This window comes from Gavialis gangeticus, unplaced genomic scaffold, assembly GCF_001723915.1.
Source record: "Gavialis gangeticus isolate Ggan-Ray unplaced genomic scaffold, GavGan_comp1, whole genome shotgun sequence".
Lineage (NCBI taxonomy): Eukaryota > Metazoa > Chordata > Crocodylia > Gavialidae > Gavialis > Gavialis gangeticus.
Window position 1 is genome coordinate 5,763,267 of NW_017729004.1, and position 16,136 is coordinate 5,779,402.

Consider the following 16,136-nt stretch of genomic DNA (forward strand, 5'->3'; position numbering starts at 1 on the left):
GCCCTCAAGGACCCCAGTGCCTCTCCCACTAATCTCCTCATCTCAACGAAGTTGGCCCTCCTGAAGTCTAGGGCTACCGCCTTGCTGCGGGCCCTTGACACCCTACGCTGGATGGCGAATTCCAGCAAGCGATGATCACTATTGCCCAGGTGGTCAAGAACCTGGAAGCCCCTTACCAGGTCGTCACCTGCGGCCAGGACCAGGTCCAACAGGGCACCTCCTCTGGTGGGACTGTGCACCTCCTGAATCAAATGGAGGTCCTGCATCTCAGCCAGAAAAAAGCACTCTACCAGGAGTGGGGTTTGAACCCACGCAGACATATGTCCATTGGATCTTAAGTCCAACACCTTAACCACTCGGCCATCCTGGTCTCCATGAAGTCCATGATGGTTATAGTTGCTGCTGACAGGTGCAGGCGGTGGTTAGGAAATGTATGTAGTGGAAAAGAACCAATCGCCTGCAGTGACCAGGTCAGAGGTTGCTGCAGGCGAGAGTTGGGTCCTTTCTAATCGGAAGATAAAAGCTGTTCCCCAAGGCCGTGGTATAAGTGTGGATACCCAACATCCCTGAGAGGCACTACCTGTTGCATGAAAATAAGGCTGCTTCATTTACTTGCATTGCTGCACATGGGTGGATCGAGGCTTCTGAAAAGGCGGGGTGCAGATGATGTGGTGCATCATCCCATATAATACAACACACATTTCTCTCCAGGTAAAAAGACACCAAAAGCATTACTCATAAGCTGGGGGCTTACGGCTATCTTATTCTGTTCAAGATCGAAGCACAAACAAATATAACTTTATTGGAATGTGCATTCATTTGCTATATCATATATTAGATATAAAAACCACATAAGTAAAAGCTGTTGTTTATCGGTCCAGTAGTCATTAGAATTAAATGTACATCTTTTTCAGATTCATGAAATGAAATCTAGCCTTCTTGAGCATCTTGACAGTGCATCCAGTGCTTCACTGAAAGTTATTTCCACACCTGAGTTAATGTTCACCTGAGTTAAGGTGTCAACACCTGAGTGACTGTGTTTAGGTAGAGTTAAGACTAGCCTGCAGGGCTGTGAAATAGAAGCTGTATTGCCAGGAGCCACTAACTGAGCACATCTAAACATGCTTATTAATGTGACACCATAAACTCCGGTGCTTATTGTGCCAGAGTTTATTGCTCCTGCACACCATGTTTACACATGCTCCCAGGACTGGGTTGGAGTGGCCCTGGCTGGCAGGGGATCCATGGGGTCAGCCTGCCAGCCTGGGGCTGCTCTGCCCTGTCTCAATGTGCAGCGGCGGGACTGGCTGGGGCATGAAGGTGTTTCAGTGTGGGGCTAGCCAGCAGAAAGCCTTGTGCCCTAGCCAGACCTATCAGTGAGTTTTTTACTCAGAGCATCAGGGTAAAAAAGACCACAAATACAAGTACTACCCTGTTGTGGCGTTTATTAGTTTACACCAGTCTAGCAGCCCTACATGTGTAAATGTCGAGACATTTACTGTGGAGTGAATTAGTCTACTCTGCAGTAAATGTTTTGTGTAGATGTGCCTACTGACAGCAGAATTGCAGAAACAAGGTCACCTTGATTAGTAGACCATCAAGACCATTAACCAGGAGACAGGGTCATTAACACCATTTGCAATGAAGAGATTAGAAGGAAGCAGAACTTAGATTATAATGAGCCACAAAATCAGTTGACTCCCTCACTGTTGCCTGAATAGAAATGCTGCTGCCCCTGCCAGGCAATGGATATTAAACTTTGGGGGCAGCAGGAAGCAAAGAGAGAGAAGGGCAATGTGCCTGCTCCTGTCACTGTAGCTGACCAGGTCATCTGTCATCTATGAAAGCTCATGCTTCTCTGAACCAGTTAGTCCTTAAGGTGCCACCCTGCCCTGCCATCTGCTTTAACAGCCCAGTGAAGAGCAGGGCACCATGACAGTACGGCCAGTGCAAACACCATCCATTTTTCATGCATTTTAGAGTCAGGATCAATTCTCCCTCCCACTTCCCCTCGCAGGCAGATTGGCACGGACTGTGGTGGGAGGAGGGGTTGTCACCTAGTGTGGCATGGGCTGTGGTCCTCTTCCCAGGACCTTCTGAGTATATATTAACCAATGTCTTCTTGTGATTGCAGTGGCAGGGCATTGGCAGTGCCCTCATCTCCCCTGCTGCTTGCTTGTGAGTTGGTTTTGATTTTGTCATGTGGCTTCTAGTTGTGGTGAGCGAGGGATTGGAGTGGGCGACTTTTAGGACTGGATAAAGGATGCCTGCAAGCACGCAGGAGACTGGATTCGCTGGGCCAGGCGGCTCCTTCCAGCCCAGTGTTCCTATGTGCTGCTTTTCCACCTCAGGAGGAGGTTGGGATTGTCAGTGGAAGATCCTGTTGGACATGCCATGTCCGTGCAATGCAATGAGCTGGATGCAGCCTGGACGTGGATTTGAGTACACGGGGGCCTGGGAGCATGCAAGACATCAGGAACAACCTGAGCTGGTGCTCGGTCCTGCCCTGGGAGGCTTTCTGGCCCAAAGCAGAGCAAGAACTTCTTGTTTTCCTTCATGTTGGACTGGCATCCACTGCATGTAATGGCACCCTAGCCTATTGCTCTGTCCAACGCTAAACGGGAAAAGCATCCCAAGGTCAAAATGCCTTGGGCAGAGCTGACTGTTCCCACCCCCGCCACCTCCGCCTTTCCCTTTTCACCTCATAAATGTTCATTCATGAAAAAATGCCATTGTTGAAAGAGGGAAATATGGCCCCAATGGATGTTCACATTACATTTCCGCGCTAGGGTCAAGGTACAAAGAGGTTGTAGGATCTCAGGGTTTAATGTTTGTTTTTACAGCTGGGCTTTTTTCTTTTTTCTGGGTTTTTTTATTGCAACTCATGCCCTGGAATCACTTGTTACCGAGTGGGGTATGACTCGTGTTTCCATGCTCTAAGCCGAAGGCAAAGCCCTGCCAGCTCCCAGCTGTACAGAGGAAGAGGTTGTGGAAGAGGTTGAAGCTCTCCCAAGAAAAGGTGAACGGTGAGACGATGAGTATGGGTCACTAGTCATCAGGTGCAAGTACAAAAATAATACCCCGTGGCTGCAAAACCAGATCTGTGCGTTCGGGGTTGTTAATGGAAACTTTAGCATCTACACGGATGGTGCACAGGGATCATTTATAATGACTGGGTCATATCATTGCCAAGTGGACCCTACAGAGATTAAATGCTGTTGACATCAATGGGAGTATGCTTGGGCAAGAGAGGCCAGGGTGGGTTTGTGATTTTGGTGCTCAAACTGGAGCTCTTGGGAGATGTAGGTTTTAGTCCTGTATCTGCCACAGCATCCCCAGAACAAACAGGGGCGTGATGATAGCACCTGAAGGCAATTGAATGCTGGTTTTCCTATTGCTGCCTGACCTAGCTAGCTTGATGAGGGTATAGCATCGTAGAAAATGAGGGTTGGAAGGGTCCTCAAGGTCCGACCCCCTGCTCAAAGGAGGACTGGCCCAACTAGATTATTTCAGCCAAGGCTTTGTCTAGCCAGGCCTTAAAAACCTCCAAGGATGGAGAGTGCACCATGTCTCCAGGTAACCTGTTCCAGTGCTTCACCACCCTCCTAGTGAGAAAGTTTTCCCTTGTATCCAACCTCCACTTCCCTTGCTGCAGCTTGAGCCCATTGCTCCTTGTCCTGTCATCTGCCCCCACTGAGACCAGCCCAGCTCCATCCTCTTTGCAACCCCCCTGCAGGGAGGTGAAGGCTGCTATTCAATCCCCCTCGGTCTTCTCTTCTCCAGACTAAATCAGCCCAGTTCCCTCGGCCTCTCCTCACCAGTCATGTCCTCAGCCCCCCAAACATTTTCATTGCCCTCCACAGGACTCTCTCCAGCTTGTCCACATCCTTTCTATAGCAGGGGGCCTAAAACTGGACACAGGACTCCAGATTGGCCTCCCCAGTGCTGAATAGAGGGGAAGAAGTGCTTCCCTCCATCTGCCAGCAACGCTCCTACTAATGCAGCCCGGGATGCCGTTAGCCTTCTTTTCTGCAAGATCATGTACTTCAGCGCAGGCTAGCTGAAAACTGATGTTACCTTATCTTCATAGCTGTCGATACCCATACTAAGAGGATTAACACTGGCTCACATGGGCCAACTTGTGTTGTAAGCATCCTGTTGCGTGATGTGTGGACAAACCCCTAGTGTGACCCTGGGCAAGTTGCTTCATCTCGTTGTGCTTTGTGTCCCAGTCTGTAAAACAGTTCCTTTCCACCAAGGGTGCTGCCTTGCTGCATCTCCGTCTGTAAGACAGGGCCCGTGCTCCTGGCCCGCTCCCGTAAAATGCACCAAGACCTGCAGCACTGCACGTACATGCTGCTTTTTACAGCATCTCTCCTTAGCGCTGGGTATCAGTCGCTTCCAAATGGAAGTTGTGATCCAGAAAACAATCGAACCGCCCAGGTCCTCACACCGGGGCCACTGACCCATCCTGTGTCAGCAGGGCTAGTGTCCATCTATATAAACACACTCAGGAAGCCTCCTGCTCACTTGCTGCCGTGTTTTGCTCTCTCCTTCATCTCCAACCGGCCAACGAGCTACTAGCAGATGTAGCCAGGACCAGACCCACATTCCCCATCGTTCCTCTCCTGCCCGTTCGGAAGTGAAGGTACAGCGCTCCGTCAGGACTACCTTGCACGCAATTTTCTTGGGTTTTCTCAGGGTTAGAAGTATTTAAATAGTTACTGGTGACAGTAAGGTCAGGGTGATAAATCTCGTTTAATGTATTAATATACAGCCACTTCATGAGACTCTTAGCACTCCACCCAGGAGCTGGGCCAGAGGGGTAGGAAGGGGCTGGCAGTAGTACGGTTTCCTTTTTATCTTAAATTTGTGATTTCTGCAGGTTTGGGAGCAGCTGGCAAGCGCACCTCCAAGCCATTGGCTTCCTCACTCAGCGTAACCGGCTTTCTCATTTTGCTACGTCTAGGCCTTAGTAGTAGTAGTGGAAAAATGGGGCTTGACATTGAGTCTCATCCTCTGGCATTTTTGTATCAGCTCTTGCTCCAGGTTCCTTATTTAGCTGACTGCCGGCTCCTGGAGCGTGAGGTCTGGGTTCGCCCTGCTCTCTGTTAACTTGCAGGTGCTGCTTTGCTTTCTGCTCTTTGCTCGGTTCTTGCAGTAGCTTTTCAGTGATGATTTCTGAGTGTTAGTATTATGCGGTTAAAGCATGTTCATGGGGTGAGGTGGCAAGGCAATGCTCTTTACCTTCGTTGCATCAGACAGCCATAATTTGATGTTTCCTGTGCTACAATGATCAATAAAGCTGTCTTTTTCACTTATGTAATCATTTTCCACTAGCTAGTTCCTCTCACACCATTGCCATGTCACCATCTCTTGAACCGGTTGCCTGCAGCGCCGTGCCCCAGAGGTGGCTGCATTTGAAAGGTACTGTGTATATATCACAAAGGGCGTGTGTGTGTGTGTGTGTGTGTGTGTGTATGTGCTTCCTGTGTATATATACACACACACAAACAAAGCGTATATATCATATAATGTATATATATACATATATACATTTTGAAGCATGTATATCACTAAGGGTATATATATGTGTGTGTGTGTGTCACACACACACACACACACACATATATACACTAAGGCAGGCACACACACCCTTAGTGATATATATGCTTTATGATATATATATATATATATATAGATAGATAGATATAGATAGATATAGATATAGATATATAGATAGACAGATAGATATATCTACACATACACACACACACACACACACATATATATATACCCTTAGTAGTATATATGCTTTATGATATATATATAGATAGATATAGATATATATCTACACACACACACACGCACACACACACATATATATACCCTTAGTGATATATATGCTTCATGATATATATTTATATCTATACACATACGTGCGCGCACACACACACATACATATATTCTGCATATATATCACAGTATCATGAAGGGCCTGAGCCAGCCACCAGTGGGTATTTTGCCTGAATAAGTCTGGCAAGATTTTTTCACCAGTGTGGTGATTTGCTCAGGGGTCCAAGCCCTGTGGTCTTTGCTAAAGTCAGTGCTTTCAGAAGTGAAAGCCTCAATAATGGCCTCAATTAGGGCATCAGGGGTGGGATTTTCCAAAGAGCCTCGGTGACTTAGGAACAGAAGTCCTAGGGGAAGTCGATATGATTGAGGCTCAGTAGATGACACAGAATTACCTGAGTGCTTGGCTGAGAAGAGCACTACCTGGCACCATGTTTAAGGTACATGTTTAGGTACTTAAGAGCCTAAATGAATGGCTTGATTCCCAGAGTATCATAGATTTCATAGACATTAGGGGCTGGAAGGGACCTTGTGAGGTCAGGGACACAGCAACTGCTGTTGGATTTGGTGGGAGTGGGTGGGTGCTGAGCTTTTCTGAAATTCAAGGCACTTCTTCGGGCACCCAGGTCTGGATGCAGATGCCTGGCTCGAGGTGGCCAAGCTGTGAAAACCTTGGCTCTGGTTCCTTTTTCACGTTGCGGAGGGAACAGGGTATTGTTCATTCAGTCTGGGTGCCCCTTCCTCCCTCCCTGTAATAACGCCCCAGGAGAGGATGGCCCGGGGGGCATCCCAGGCACAGACCAGTGAGAGCTGCCTCTCGTCCCTCACTTATCTGCTCCTGAAAGCAGGCCTGCTCCGCAGCTGGAGGTTCGGTTAGCTGCTGAGCTGCAGCCGCACCGGGCTTCAGTCGCTGAGCGCTGTACTGTTATGCTTATCAAGCTAGCAGGCCTCGAGCTGGCAAGCATAAAGCTAACGGGGGTCTGCTTGCCTGAATTGTTGTCACGCCTACTGCCTGCCTTGCAAGCAGACTTTTAATCTGCCGCAGGCACGACGACCCTCCACAGCTTTGCAGCGCTGTTGCTTTCAAGCAGCTGCTCCTGGCTTTGACCATTGCTCCCATCTGCTGAAGTGGGGGCTAATGAGGTTTTCCTGGCACACCGGGGGTTAACAGCAATGCTTCCCATTAAGGCAAGCTCAGCACTTTTCTTATCTGAGCAAATTGGCTCGAGGTCCCGCTGCTCGGGATCTCCCAGTCAGCCTGCGTGGGCTGTGCTGCTTCACAGGGGAGGGGGAGATGGGGCGCCGGGGGGACTTGGCATGTCCCGCTCCCAGGATTTTGCTGGCGTGAGGGTCTAGGAGGTGTTCCCATCTGCAGGCTTTGAGTTTTCGCTGGCCGCTACGGAGTTTGTTGTGGTTGACAAAGGAAAAGGGAGTGAGGGCTCTGGCGGGAGGCAAGGGGAGAGGGAGCGAAGGCAACCTCCCCGATGCCCCCCGCGTAGCGTACCTTCGCCTTACGCACCAGCCAAGATGGCAATCATCGCCAAGGGTTGAACCCGGACGCTTCTCCAGCTGGGGTGGTCAGACAGGGACCTAGAAGCCCATTTACCAGTGGGCTACACAGTCCTTTCCCCCCAGTGCAAACATGCTACTTGGTCAGAGCAGGGCCAGGTGATGATGGACCAGGCCTGGGGGTCCCTCCACCCCACCCCAAGCATGTATAGATGCATACACAAGCCCTACGCAGAGCCTGAGGGTGTTTCTGGGAGCTGCCAGTCAATGGGCCTTGTGTACCCATGTCCTCACTGACAAGCCACAGCCCCCCTCCAGCCCTGCTGCTGCCCCTCACTCGGGACCCGCTGACCCCAGCCCTGCCAGTGCCAGTCCCTCTCTATGACCCTGTCTCTACGGCTTGCGGGAGCCCGCGTGGGGAGCATGTGACCCCCGACAGCCAATCACCTTGCCCACTGCTCCCAGCCCCAAGCAGCCAGCCCGGGAGAGCAGCAAACCCAGACATTTGCTCTTATTTTAAAAACCCGCCCAGACACAGCACGGGGGTCCAAAAAAGAGGACATGTCCGGGAAAACCTGGACATATGGTAACCCTACCTTGTCATACATCGTGGCGCTATTGGGGACCATTCAGCACTGAAGTCTCCTAGGTAATGATGGTAAAATCACATTTCGTCAGGTTGGCCTTCAAGGTGTCCTTAAATCTCGTTTTTGCCCCCCTCTATGACAATGACTATTGATGAGTTGGGAGTCTGGGATGTGTTTTGGGAGCCAGGTGTCAGGTATCCTTATGAGGTGTCCTGTCTAATGGAGCTGGTACCATGTAAACTTGACTTTGGTGCTGATGATGTCTGCTTGAACCCAACCGCTCTGACTTTAGTGCTTGTTGAACTTTGACTATGTCCTGGTTTAAATCAAACTGAAGTAGGGCCCAGCATAAACAAAACTGATGTGAACCTGGTTTAAAGTGATGTTGTAACAGTGTCCACCCTTCAGGTTGGCCTGGTTTGATGAAACTGGTTTAATATCGTTCCTCGGGCTAAGGTGGCGTGACTTGGTGGACAGTCCAGCCTTTCACTGTGGCCATCCAGCTGCTTTACCCCATCTCTAGTATTGATGGACTGTGTACATTGCCAGTTGTGTCACCTTGGTTTCTTTTTATTAGATCCACGGCAGGAGAGTTTTCTCTTCTAGATCAAAGCTAGGTTTGGAGGAGAGGGTGTTTCAAAAGGGTCCGTTGCCCAACTTGCTTGTATAGGATTACAGCAACCAAGCTGCTGCCCTTTAGTTCTGCAGGCACGGTACTTTTATTTCCCTCTGAGTTATATCAAGGACTTCCAGAGCATGTGTATTTGGGCACTGTATAAATGCAAATCCAGATCGGAGCAAACATAAATGCAACCATCAAATCTGAGCGGTGCTGCGTGCAGAGTGGCACTCAGTAACCAGCGGCTGCTTCAGAGGCAGCTTGAGGGGGAAAGCTTGCGTTCTTCATTGGCTATGCCATCTTGTGTGATGGCAAATCAGTAGGGACCAATTTACACCTTACGTACCCAATCTGCACTTTGCGCAGGAATTGTTTGTGCAAAACCATTTCATTGTGGCCCCTTCCCCTGCTAACAACAGGCACTTTTCTTCCCAGGTTTTAATTCCAGAGGGGACCATTTGGACCATCTGGTCTGACCTGCTGCATAGCACCTAGCCCAGCCATTCCTGGACGAAACCTGTAACTTCTGGTTGAACTTAGGACCTTATTCCCCATCCTTTTGTTTCTGCCACGCTCTCTTGGTGCTCATCCAACCTTCCACTCCATAGCCGTTCGCAGGTGTTAGAAAATCACCTTGGTGGAGCAGCTCAGGGATTTAGCTCGTCACCATATGGCTTCATTTTCCAGCACTCCCTCATCTTTCCCATGCTCTTTGATCTTTTCCTCTGCCCTGGCTTGGGCTAATGGGCCCCTGCCATGTGAACTGCGAAAGCGGGAGTGGAGTGCAGTCCTGCGAGGAGGAGGTGGTGTGGGACGAACGTTTGCATGGCCTTTGCTGTTGGGGAATGCACTTCCTGCCATTTTGTATGGAGTTCAGGAAGGTCTATGACGGTTTAGGCTCTGGCCCTCTTTCACAGAAGCATTTTAAAAAAAATAAAATAAAAGCCAGCGCTGGAAAAAAAACTTGATGGAAACTTTATTGTTTCCTGTTATGAGGGCTCAGGGAGCCGTGGTGGGTTTTCATGGGAGACCTAGGTCAATCCTCATCCCAGGTACTGCACCAAAGAATTTGGGAGGGGCTTTTCTTTCTTTCTTTCTTCCTATGGTGGCTGCAGGAAAGGGAAGCAAATTGAAAAGAAACTAATTGCTGGATTTGGCCTCTGCTGTGCACTCTGACTCTGGAGGTCCGGCGCTGTCTTTGCAGTGCTTACTTTGGAGCGGGAACAGACAAAGAGAAAAATGCCGTAAAGCATTAGGTTGAGCTGTCCAAGGCAACGTTGGCTCTCAGCGGGTCCTCCCTTGCTCTCCTCCGCGTGCTGTGTTTCCCGTTGCGGGGCCGCGGAGTTTCACGTTGGCTACTTGGACGCTGGCCTTTGTGGCCTTTAGGTTACACATTCGACTGACATTGTTAATGGATAACTGTTGTTCGCTGCTGGAGGCTAGGTCCGATAGGCACATTTTCAGTGGGACACGTTTGCATCAGAAAAGCAGTTTCGTGATAGCGGGCTAACTTTTGGGATGGACGCTTATGTCCAGTTTAAATCAGTTTGCCCAGCCAGGGGTAAGCTAATCCCAGTGCCACCAGTTTTAAACCATTAAGGGTGTCCACACCGGGCTTTAAAATGCCGCTGAAATGGAGATGTTTCACAACAATGTGACCAGTCCAGTTAAAATTTTGACTGGCAAAATTAAAACAAGGAATCTCTGCATGGTAGGGCATGATTAGTCCCTTGTGTTCCCTGAATAGAGGGCAGTGATCGTTCCCCTCTGTTCAGCACTGGAGAGGCCACATCTGGCATCGTGTGTCCATTTTGGGCTCCCCACTACAGAAAGGATGTGGGCAAATTGGAGAGCCCAGCAGAGGGCAATGGAAATGTTTTGGGGGCTGGGGTAGGGGACATGACTTGGGAGGAGAGGCTGATTTAGTCTAGAGAAGAAAAGACTGAGGGAGAATTTAATAATAGCCTGAGTGGTTGCAAAGAGGATGGAGCTGGACTTTCTCAGTGGGGGCAGATGACAGCACAAGCAGCAACGGGCTCAAGTTTCAGCAAGGTTGGATATTAGGAAAAACTTTCTCATTAGCAGGGTAATAAAACACTGGAACAGATCACCCAGAAAGCTGGTGGACGCTCCATCCTTGGAGGGTTTGAAGACCCGGGTAGACAAAGCCTTGGCTGGGATGATGTAGTTGGGGCTGGTCCCGCTTTGAGCAGGGGCTGGACGCGATGTGACCTCTTGAGGACCCTTCAACCCTCATTTTCTATGATGCCCTGTTGTATTCCTGAGCCTAGACACAAAACAGGCCTCAAAGTCAGCTCTGGAGATGCTCCTCAGCTCTGTCAAGCTGGATTCTCCTTTACAAGGGGACGTAGCTCACCTCTGAGGCTGGAGGCTCAGTCCATTGCCTTCTGCCTATCTGCCAGGGCCAATAATGAAACCTAATATTGACCTCTTCCCTGAGGGTCTGATTCAGTTCTACATAAAGGGCCTTTGGGATGGGTGGCAGGGATGAAAAACGCGCTGCACAGTCGTAGAAGTTGGGGCTGTCATCGTAACACTCTGCATTTCCAAAGCACCTCGCACAGCAGGATTCAAAGGAGGCTCCACTCACAAAAGAGGTGGGTGTTGGTGATGGGCCTGAACCGGCACCACAGAAGTCTGGATTCAGATCTTCCCTTGTACAAGGATAATTTTCCTAACGATTTAGTGAGTCTAATAAAAGATATCACATCTACCCAAAGAACCTTGTCTGCCCATGTCCTTAGACCAACACGGCCACAACCAACAACGCTTTGAGTCCCAAAATCCTCTCCAGGCTAGTCTCCCCATCCAAAGGGCAGTTTTACTTCTCTACGTGCCACAAAATTAGCCTTCAGGGAGATGGCTGACCATAGGAAGGGAGTTTTAAGGAAAGCTCTTTGTTAAAATGACCCATTCCCTCTCTTTTCATCCTCTGATGGTGGTTTTCCATCCAAATTGCCACCAAAGTGAGAGCTTTTCCAAGCAGTCAGCATATTCTTACATCAGTGTTTCCCTTAAATTTGGATTCACTGTCTGTGCCATATTAGCTCCAACCATCCCGGCCGTCGTGAGCTGGTATATCGGGCGCTTTGCTTGTGTGCAGCAGAAGCACACATATCCTCTCCTGCCCAGGCAGCACCGACTCTTCCAGGGACATCCAGAAATGATGCTCCACGTGGGGCCATTTTTCCCTCCCGGATTCCCTGTTGATGCGATGAGGAGCTGTCGTAGTGGGGCGGTCTCTGCATCTGGGGACCCTCAGGTGGAGCATCACCGGGGCAATGCACGGAGAGTGGACTATAAACAAGGGAGAGCGGGGAGCAGAAAGCAGACGGCGGCCCTGGCCAGGGGTTTAATGATGGGACAACCCTGGCGAAACCTGGGGATCTGGGGGAGCACTTTCAACACCCGCTCTAGCATGGTGCGGAGGTAGCTGATCTCTGGCAGCGCCACATACAGCCCTCAGACTAGGCTGGGCCTTGAATGCTTTGCAAAGAGTTATCTGAGAGGGTCAGAGGGCCTTCCAGGCCACCCACACCCTCCTCCCAGTCTCATGCGGAGTGGCTTAATTATCCTTGATTGCAAAGGAAGCAGGAAAGCTCTGCACATTCTGCAAGCGGTTTGCTTGAGCGGGCGATCGCTTTGGGTTTGGACGAGCTCGCAGGCAGCCTTGGTCAGCAGGGCGGTCGGCAGCACAGGCTTCTGCTTCTGCATTAAGCTTCAGGCCAGATGTGGCTCACGGGTCTGGCTCTTTCTCGCCTCCTCCGAGGCCACCAGCAGCAGAGGGGCGAACCCCAAGTCCCTGACCCTCATGTGTCAGTTCCTTGATCTGGCTTCATGCAAGGGCTTTCGAGGTGTAAAGCTCTGGGTTGTGCTACCAGTCGCTTGCGCTGGCCTGGTGCCCTTTGCTGCGCTGCTGGGGACTGGATGCTGGTGCAGCCGCACAGGCGGGGGTTTCTTCTGACTTCAGGGCAGAACATCCTGCAACATCCTCAAACACGTCCGTCCTGCCGTGCGAGGGCTTCTGTGTATAAACGCCTCCTGACAGCCTAATGCACTGTAGCTAATGACTGTTTACCTTGTGAGGCTTCCCAGCACAGCATCTGGTTAGCTACGCGCCAGACACAATATTTGAAGAGCGCTGGGGCTGGTCATCCCTCGATTCCAGTGTCGGCACGCGAGGGCCTGGGTGCCTCGCCCACCAGAGCAGTCCCACGGCCCCCCCCCAGTGCTCTTCATGGGACCGAGATCTGTAGGACCTGGGGACCTTGGGTGCTTCCCCAGATCCCTGAAATGACTCCGGCCCCGGTCCTGCATTGGGCCCCACATGCAACCCCAGTGACTTCAGGGGTCTTCTGCACAGAGCCAGGTGTGTGGTCTGGGCCTCGGGCCAATTCTGAGCTGTCGGGTTGCTCCCGTAGGGTCCTCAGTGCCGTCTGGTTCATGGAGGTGGTTGATGGAGAGAGGAGTCAAGGGTTCCCAGCACTTTGGAAGGGGCCGATAAGCCCCCTTTTTCTGCAGCCACCTTGGTATCAAGGAGGAGCTCAACCTCGTGCCTGAAGATGCAGACACACAATGTTTACCGTGCAGTAAAAGTGTGTAGTGCTTACTACCGTTTTATTTGCTCCCATAGGAAAAGTGGAGCAGACGCACCCTGCTCTGCAGCACGTCCTTCAGACCAGGGTAAAGCCACCCCTCAAAAAGCATGCAGGAAGTTTGCTACCTGGGGAATTTACTCTGGGGTAATAGCGTAAGGGTGGGGGGGGGGGTTCAGTCTTGTCCAGCTGCTCCTCAGCTCTGGGGAACGTGCTGTGTGTCTGCTCCCCTGGTCCCCTTCATCCCAGGATATCCCGTAGTGCTGTGTAAACTGGCTGCCCCGGGGGCCAGGCACTGTTATAGCACCTGCTACAAGCAGCTGCTCGGGAGAGCTGCTCTTCTGTCTGCTCCTTATTCCAGGGTTAATTTATTCCAGGCTGAAGTCTGAGGTGAACTAGTCTTCAGGAACCAGGTCGAGCCAGATGTTAGTTTTAATACGCTTGGGGTAGAGATCAGAAGCGCAGGGGTTCCTCTGTCCCGAGAAGCCAGCATCTGTCGCTGCGCTAGGCGTTTAGCCAAAACATTTCCACTTTGGTTATGACTAACGTGGCTTCACTGGTGGGACCGTGGGAGCCAGGAGGGCTGGAGACAGCTATCCCCTTTTAAATCACTGTGTCATCATCAAACTCTGCTCAAAGCAGATCTGTGCAACATGGCATCAGATAACCCCGGTGGCTTCTGTGTCCACGTTAACACTCATGCTTGCTGCTGCTGGTGGAAATACTGTTCCTTTATATGCCTGCCAAGCCCCACAACCACATAGAGAAGCACTGGGAAAGTCTTTCGCAGGGTGATTTCTGCAGCGTGTCCTCCCTTCGCTCCAGCCAGCAGAGCTCCCAGATCCAGCATGCTCAGGGCCTTCCCGCTGCTTACGGGATCAAACATTTTTACTCTATGTCCACACACACTGGATGTTTCAGCAGTATTTGCACGGGGCAGTATGCCTCGTGCGAGGTTACAGCCTTTAGTGCTCCTGAAATTTATAACCTGCTCCACAAGCAGGATTGAAGGCCATGGCGGTGTCCGTGACTTCTTTAGGGCTTGATTTAATAGATCACTTCTGAGAACATACATGTTCACAGAGCAGACCTTAACCCTCCCAAAAAAGCCTCCCCATGTTTAAATAAGGCAGGCTTTGGTCCTCATCTCCCACGTGCTCATTTAAAGCTCTGGTGCCAGGCCAGGGGGATTACTCTGGCTTCACATTGGTGTGAATAGGGACCATTTCTGGTTATTTGCAATGGCACAAATGAATATTTAAGGTTCTGAGGCAAATGTAGGCAAACCTGTTCAAGTAGCAGGGCCCGGCTAGGCAACTATAAAGTAAGTAAGTGAATGTTTAAGTAGCCTTATCCTTAGGTATTGCTGAGAGAACAGAGAAAACCCAGTGGCTTGGCTGGTCCATTTCTTTGTTCCCTGCCTCTTTCAAATCCCAGCTATTTCTATGAGAGACTCGGCTTGTCAGGTTTTACGTCGATGAAAATCTGTGTAGATGAAACAACGGCTCTCAGAGAAATCAGGGCAGCTTTTCTGATCCTGACACTTACCCCCACATGGAAGCAAAATAAATCCACTAGTGAGTTTGTCTGTAGGAAGAGGCCAGATCCTCGGTTGGTAAAAATTGACACCCAAGTTCACAGAGCTGCCTCCATCTACGTCAGCGGGTGATCTTGCCCATGGAGTTGAATTCAGAGGCGGTGGGTGATGTGGTATAACATGTTGGTCAGTGGACGTGTCCACACATTCATTAATGCTCCTTAGATACTGTGCATTTAGTTTAGTACTTGCTTAATAAAGTGCTAGCTAAATGCGCAGTAACTAGAGTTACTGCATAGTAGCACTGCTGCACAGTTATTTTGTGATACTTCCTGTGCATTAGCTTACTACATTAGCTTACTAACTATTAGCATGGTTTTTGACCACCACACTGCTGTGCAGTAATGCGCAGTAAGTGTCTTGTGTAGATGCGCCCAGTGAGTAGGGAATCTAAGCTGATGGAATTGATAGTTCAAGGGGCCAAGTATCAAGGAGCAATGGTCACAAGTTTCAAGGGCAGTTTAAATTGGATATTAGAAAAACTTTCTCACTAAGAGAGTAGTGAATAGGGCTGTGTGAAACGACACCGTTCTGTTTCACCTTCAGTTTTGCCGGTTCGAAGGAACAGAGTTTCATTTCAAATTTCATTTTGATTCAAAAAAGCTGTTCCGTTTTCATGCTGTTTCGACATTTTGCTGGGGGTGGGAAGTCAGCCCAGCTAGGCTGACTTCCCATCCCAAGTGTTAGATCGCACAGGGGGTGGGGAGTCAGCCCAGCTGAATTGACCCCTATCCCCAGTGCTAAATTGGGCAGAGGAGCAAAGAGTCAGCCCAGCTCGGTTTACTCCCCCCACCCCCCGCGCTGTGATCAGGTGCGGGGCAGAGAGTCAACCCAGCTGGGTTCACTCCCCCCTCCATGCTGCGATTGAGTGCAGGGGAGAGAGTCAGCCCAGCTGGCCTCCTGATTGCAGCGCAGGGGTTGGGGAGTGAGCCCAGTTGGGATGACTCTCCCCTCTGCACCTGATCACAGCACGGGGGGGTGGGGGGGAGAAGTGAGCTCATCTGGGCTGCCTCTCTGCCCCACACCCAATTGCAGCATGGGGGGAGTCTGCCCATCTGGGCTGACTCTGCACCCCCTCCCCCCGCCGGATTGCAGCACTGCGGTGGGGAACTGAGCCCAGGCTCCCCTGCACTGTTATCGGCTTCTGGCAGTGGGAGATGGGGAGAGCCAGTATCATCATCAATCATAGTGTCATCATAGTATCATAGTGCTTAGGGTCAGAAGTGACCTAAACAGATCATCAGGTCCGACCCCCTGCCCTGGGGTCATCATGAATATCGTAAGATAAGCTGGAAGGGACACCTCATCATTTCTTCTCGAGTGGCCTAGCCATGAACTCGCATCCTCTTGCACTA

At 50.5% G+C, this 16,136-nt stretch overlaps 1 protein-coding gene and 1 non-coding gene across 4 annotated transcripts in view; one reads left to right on the forward strand and one right to left on the reverse strand.

Annotated features, from left to right (window-relative positions):
• GJC2 (gap junction protein gamma 2) overlaps nt 1-16,136 on the forward strand; it is a 61,239-nt gene that overhangs the window by 25,347 nt on the left and 19,756 nt on the right. Inside the window, exon 1 of one of the 3 annotated variants that reach the window (XM_019508051.1) lies at nt 4,568-4,648. The exons of the other annotated variants lie outside the window; for them this stretch is intronic. The gene's annotated coding sequence lies outside the window, so the exon portion shown is untranslated. Of the gene's footprint in view, nt 1-4,567; nt 4,649-16,136 lie in introns of those variants that run through there. 3 annotated transcript variants of the gene reach the window in all.
• TRNAL-UAA lies at nt 288-370 on the reverse strand. The gene has a single exon. It is a non-coding gene; the product is annotated as a tRNA-Leu (tRNA).